This window comes from Oncorhynchus clarkii, chromosome 1 (genome assembly GCF_045791955.1).
Source record: "Oncorhynchus clarkii lewisi isolate Uvic-CL-2024 chromosome 1, UVic_Ocla_1.0, whole genome shotgun sequence".
NCBI classification, from domain to species: domain Eukaryota; kingdom Metazoa; phylum Chordata; class Actinopteri; order Salmoniformes; family Salmonidae; genus Oncorhynchus; species Oncorhynchus clarkii.
Genome location: NC_092147.1, coordinates 54,274,923 through 54,280,922, shown reverse-complemented (window position 1 = coordinate 54,280,922; position 6,000 = coordinate 54,274,923).

Sequence of the window (6,000 nt, the reverse complement as noted above, 5' to 3'; positions counted from 1 at the left end):
CGTTGCAGCTTTTGTTTCAGCTTGAGGGAGCTGAAATGCAGAACTGGAGTGACAGATTATACAGTATTGTACAGTACACATATCAAACAGCACATCATCAGTGGCTAGTACCAAGGTGTAAGCCTACTGTTTCTGTTTGGTCTACAGTGTCAGAAAACATTTTGAAACTTTACAGTGGGAAATAATCATGTGCAGAAGAATCATAAAAAGTTGGACTTCTTTAGCCTACTAGCTTTTTCATCATATTATGGGTCCCTAAATGAATTGTTTGAGTACAATGCATTTTGGGCTTTCCTATGGGTATTATGTGTAGCGTGTAGAAGAGGCTAGCCATAGAAATGCAGAGCCAGTCATGTTGGCACCAAACAATTACACTCATATTTGCAGTCTTTTAGCTTTTGGTGCCAACAGGTCAAATTTAATTTCTCAATCATATCTCTAATCTAAACTCTCTTGCCCTGGCCTGTACTGTAGCATGAAGGTCCAAGTGAATGGCCTTCCTAGAGGCCCTAGAGGGAATGGCCTTCAGTGTCTAGGGGCCTTCCTAGAGGCCCTAGAGGGAATTGCCTTCAGTGTCTAGGGGCCTTCCTAGAGGCCCTAGACACTGATTCCTTGGTCAGTTTAGCATTTTCCCCACTAATGGTTAAGGCCAGGATTGGGGAGGGGAATATGATCTTTGATCTGTACCTAGGGAAAAATGTCATCCTGGAGCAGACTTTGATTCCTGTTGCCCAAAGTTGACTCTTGTTATTTTATCATGAAAAGCCACACCAGGCCAAATACGAGTGTGTGTTCTTTTGGAGTGCAATCCTGCCACTGGGTAATTTGAGGACCAATGTTGGGAACTCCTACTATCTTTAGAGGTATTTGGAAATTCACCCCAAAAAATCACAGAACCTATATATCTCTTCTTTGGCAATAGTAATTGAATTTCGAGTGTTAAGTTGCATATGTTGCAGAGAGGATGAAACTACTGATGCTCACACTGGCACGGATGCCAGCTGTTCTTCATTCCTCTATGAAACGATTTCTCTCAATGCAGATTCACTAGACAGTGCAGTGTTCCAGTCCAGACGATAAACATATCATTTCTATGGTAAAAACAAAAAGGTCAAAGGTGAACAAATTGATACTGGTTGCGTTCCAGGTAGACTACATGCATCAACCAATGGTTGTGTGCCACATCATCGACTGTGCATTCGGCCATCAGATTGCTATATCATAGGATGTGGTTAGCTGATATGTTAAACACCTATCCAGTGGTTGTGAGATCTGGCATTCGTCTGCAATGTAATCATCTAGGAACGCGGACAATATCGCTCAACCCTCAGTGTGTCCGTGGAGGCTTTCCCCCCCCTGCCTGCCTGCCTGCCTGCCTGCTGTGAGTGATTTTGTATACAGGAAAAAATATGAATAATGATAAATCTGTGTGAAGGATGGCACGTTCATGAATCCCTCATTAAACTCAGTATACCTGTGTCGTGTTAACCATGTATTATCCACCATGTACAGCTGAATTCCTACAAAATATGGTTTATTGTACCATTGATACTGTAGTTTCAAAAACCGAAGTGGACAACTATTTTTATGAAATGTGACTGGATATATTACATTTTGCAAAAAAATTAAATAATTGTTTACTGACAGTGTGTTCAATATTAATTATCCATATAATCCATATAATGGATAACGACATATAATGATAGGCCCATAGACTGTTTAAAATGGATTGGCCTCATTGTAGTATAGGTCTCAAAGGCTCCATCTAGTGCAGAAGACTTAGAACGCCCACATTATATCATACTGTTGGTCCCATGTTTCATGAGCTGAAATAAAAGATCCCAGAAATGTACCATACTGACAAAAAGCTTATTTCTCTCAAATTTAAACACAAATGTGTTTCCATCCCTGTTAGTGACCATTTATTGTCACTAGAACAACGTGCACCTTGATCATGCCGTTTAATCAGCTACTTGATATGCCACACCTGTGAGGTGAGATTCTCCTTTGCCAAGATAACTCATTTTTCACACAACACAATGCCACATATGTCTCAAGTTTTGAGGGAGTGTGCAATTAGAATGCTGACTGCAGTACTGTCCACCAGAGTTGTTGGCAGATAATTTAATGTTAATTTTTTTACCATGCTCTGCATCCAATGCCATTTTAGAGGCCTGCATACTCACCAGACATGTCACCCATTGAGCACGTTTGCGATGCTCTGGATCAACGTGTATGACAGCGTGTTCCAGTTCCTGCCAATATCCAGTAATTTCACATGGGTACTGACTGCTTCTGATCCACACCCATACCTTTTTAAGGTATCTCTGACCAACAGATGCATATCTGTATTCTCAGTCATTTGAAATCCATAGATTAGGACCTAATTTATTTATTTCAATTGACTGATTTCCTTATATGAACTATAACTCAGTAAAATCTTTGAAATGATTGTATGTTGCGTTTATATTTTTTGTTTAGTGCTTTCGGAAAGTAATCAGACCCCTTGACTTTTTCCACATTTTGTTACATTGCAGCCTTATTCTAAAATTATAATTTTTTAACTCAGCAATCTACACAATAGCCCATAATGACAAAGCGAAAAGTTTTTAGAAATAATACTTTATTTACATAAGTATTCAGACCCTTTGCTATGAGACTTGAAATTGAGCTCAGGTGCATCATGTTTCCATTGATCATCCTTGAGATGTTTCTACAACTTGGAGTCCACCTGTGGTTAATTTTATTGGACATGATTTGGAAAGGCACACACCTGTCTATATAAGGTCCCACAGTTGACAGTTCATGTCAGAGTTTCGAGACAGGATTGTGCCAAGGCACAGATTTTGGGAAGAGTACAAAAACATTTCTGCAGCATTGAAGGTCTCCAAGAACACAGTGGCCTCCATCATTCTTAAATAGAAGAAGTTTGGAACCAACAAGACTCTTCCTAGAGCTGACTGCCCGGCCAAACTGAGCAATCGGGGGAGAAGGGCCTTATTCAGGGAAGTAAACCAAGAACCCGAGCTCTAGAGTTCCTCTGTGGCGATGGGAGAACCTTCCAGAAGGACAGATGATGGTTATCTCTGCAGCACTCCACCAATCAGGCCTTTATGGTACAGGGGCCAGACGGAAGCCACTCTTCAGTTAAAGGCACATGACAGCCCACTTGGAGTTTGCCAAAAGTAATCTAAAGACTCTCAGACCATGAGAAACCAGATTCTCATGATTTTTCATTATCTATTGTGTAAATAGTCTTGTGTTAATATATGTAGACTAACATTTCATTGTTAGTCTACACGTCTTGTTTACATTTTTACATTTACACCGACCAAAAATATAAATGTAAATATAATGTGAAGTGTTGGTCCCATCTTTCATGAGCTGAAATGAAAGATCCCCAAAATGTTCCATTCACACAAAAAGCTTGTTTCTCTGAAATTCTATGTGCACATTTGTTTACATCCCTGTTAGTGAGCATTTCTCCTTTACAAAGATGTGGCATATCAAGAAAAACAGCATGATCATTACACCTTGTACTGGAGACAATAAAGGCCCAATCATGTGTAATTTTGTTACATAACACAATGCCACAGTCTCAAGTTTTGAGGGAGTGCACAATTGGCATGCTGACTGCAGGAATGTCCACCAGAGATGTTGACAGAGAATTGAATGCCTATTTCTCTACCATAAGCCGCCTCGGTGGGGTTATGGTATGGGCAGGCATAAACTGCGGACAACAAACACAATTGCATTTTATCGATTGCAATTTGAATGCACAGTAATATCGTGACGATATCCAGAGGTTCATTGTGAGGCCCATTACTTTTGAGGTATCTGTGACCAACAGATGCATATCTGTATTCCCAGTCATGTGAAATTCATATAAACTGTAAATCAGTAACATCTTTGAAAATATTGCATTTATGTTTTTGTTCTATAGACATTTTAGTCATTTAGCAGACACTCTTATCCAGAGCAACTTACTGGAGCAATCAGGGTTAAATGCCTTGCTCAAGGGCAGATCGACAGATTTCTCACTTAATCAGCTAGGTTCCTCTAGTCGCATGTGACAAATACATTTTGATTTGATTTGATTCTAACACCAAGACATATTATATAACGTTTTTAAAACATGCACTTACATAGCATAATTTAATTTATAACATGACTAGATCCAAATTACAGAATAGTGTGAGATCATAAAGGTCCTTAAAAGACTATAATTCACATAATATATATTCTATGTGTGAGTGCATCGTCACAGGGCTCCCTATGGACGTTTTCATTTGGGGCACCAGCTCATGATCACACAGCATTTTTGTGGAGGTCATGCAATGGAAAATATGAGTAGCCTAAACAATTTATAATGTAATTCAATGTGCTTCAATAAGATATGTACTAGATGGTATGATTCTTTGAGTAAATTGCTTAACATGTCCAAGCAGGAATGCATGCTTGTACTTCCGGCGCCTACAGAGATGGCCGCCTCGCTTCGCGTTCCTAGGAAACTATGCATTATTTTATTTTTTTTATGTGTTATTTCTTACATTGTTACCCCAGGTAATCTTAGGTTTGATTACATACAGTCGAGAGGAACTATTGGATATAAGAGCAACGTCAACTCACCAACATTACGACCAGGAATACGACTTTCCCGAAGCGGATCCTCTGTTTTGCCCACCACCCAGGACAATAGATTGGATCCCAGCCGGCGACCCAAAACAACGACGCCGTAGAAGGGGCAGACGAAGTGGTCTTTTGGTCAGGCTCCGTAGACGGGCACATCGCGCACCGCTCCCGAGCATACTACTCGCCAATGTCCAGTCTCTTGACAACAAGGTAGACGAAATCCGTGCAAGGGTAGCCTTCCAGAGTGACATCAGAACTGTAACGTTCTTTGTTTCACAGAAACATGGCTCACTCGAGACATGCTATCGGAGTCGGTGCAGCCAGCTGGTTTCTTCATGCATCGCGCCGACGGAAACAAACATCTTTCTGGTAAGAAGAGGGGTGGGGGAGTATGCCTCATGACAACATACAGGAACTCAAGTCCTTCCGTTCACATGACTTAGAATTCCTCACAATCAAATGTCGACCGCATTATCTTCCAAGAGAATTCTCTTCTATTATAATCACACCCGCATATATTCCCCCCCACGCAGACACATCGATGGCCCTAAACAAACTTTATTTGACTCTATGTAAACTGGAAACCACATATCCTGAGGCTACATTCATTGTAGCTGGGGAATCTAACAAGGCTAATCTGAAAACAAGACTCCCTAAATTCTATCAGCATATCGATTGTGCTACCAAGGCTGGTAAAACCCTGGATCATTGTTATTCTAACTTCTTCGACGCATATAAGGCCCTCCCCCACCCTCCTTTCGGAAAAGCTGACCACAACTCCATTTTGTTGCTTCCAGCCTATAGACAGAAACTAAGCTCCCACGCTCAGGTCTGTTCAACGCTGGTCCGACCAATCTGATTCCACGATTCAAGATTGCTTCAATCACGTGGATTGGGATATGTTCCGCATTGCATCAAACAACAACATTGACGAATACGCTGATTCGGTGAGCGAGTACATTAGCAAGTGCATTGGCGATGTCGTACCCACAGCAACTATTAAAACATTCCCCAACCAGAAACCGTGGATTGATGGCAGCATTTGCGCGAAACTGAAAGTGCGAACCACTGCTTTTAACCAGGGCAAGGTGACCGGAAACATAACCGAATACGAACAGTGTAGTTATTCCCTCCGCAAGGCAATCAAACAAGCTAAGCGTCAGTATAGAGACAAAGTAGAGTCGCAATTCAACGACTCAGACACGAGAGGTATGTGGCAGGGTCTACAGTCCATCACGGACTATAAAAGAAAAACCAGCCCCGTCGTGGACCAGGATGTCTTGCTCCCAGACAGACTAAACAACTTCTTTGCTCACTTTGAGGACAACACAGTGCCACTGACACGGCCCGCTACCAAAACCTGTAGGC